Here is an 829-nt window from a genome sequence, read left to right on the forward strand (position 1 = left end):
TGGGCACAGTGCTGGGGTCTAGATGGGTCAGAGTCCCCATTTCATGGGGAAAGCTGTAAGAGGAACATGTCTCGGGAGATAATGCGGGGCCAGGGGCAGTGCAGGAAGGCTTTTCTGGGGTGTGTGTGAGGAACAGTTTCTTTGATTTTTGCTGCTGTTAAACTTTCTGTGTACCACTCAGTTAAAAGCTGTGGGACTCTGGCCACAGCCTTGAGGCCAAGGGTGACAGTGGAAGAAGCAGCTTTCTGCGGCACAATGTTTTTATGTTAACCTAGTAATGCAGATTTTCAGTTGATTATTTTCCTCCAAGCTTTACTTTTTGTAGAAGTATAATTAGATATTTTCTCATTTCTGTATGAGGTTTTGTTTTGATCCTTCACCTTCAATAGGTTCTATCAGAAATAGCTGTTGAAAGGACAGGAGAGGAAAGGTAATATGTTCCAGGGAGGAGAGCAGTTGGGGGGGTAAGGAGGGGGAAAATGACATTGACTTATTTTTCTTTCATTGCCATTTTCACATCTGTTGAAAGAGGCTTATGTTTGCTGATTTGTTACTAACTGTAAATTAGAGAATCTGAGATTTATGTCAAAATTGCATTGTGGAAATAGATTGTTCTTAGAAATGTACTAAGAATTTGAACTTATTAATAGTTTAACCTCATTTATAATATGAAAGTAAAATTGATACTACAGAAAAAACAATTAGCTATTGAAAAGCAAGAGAGCAATTAGGGAAAAAAACTGTCATAAGAATGCATGTATTTCTAGGTGCATTTAACAACTGAAAATTTGAGACTAGTAAAGTATAAGAAGAGCTATAAAACTTTAGA

Source organism: Leopardus geoffroyi, chromosome E2 (assembly GCF_018350155.1).
Source record: "Leopardus geoffroyi isolate Oge1 chromosome E2, O.geoffroyi_Oge1_pat1.0, whole genome shotgun sequence".
Classification (NCBI taxonomy): domain Eukaryota; kingdom Metazoa; phylum Chordata; class Mammalia; order Carnivora; family Felidae; genus Leopardus; species Leopardus geoffroyi.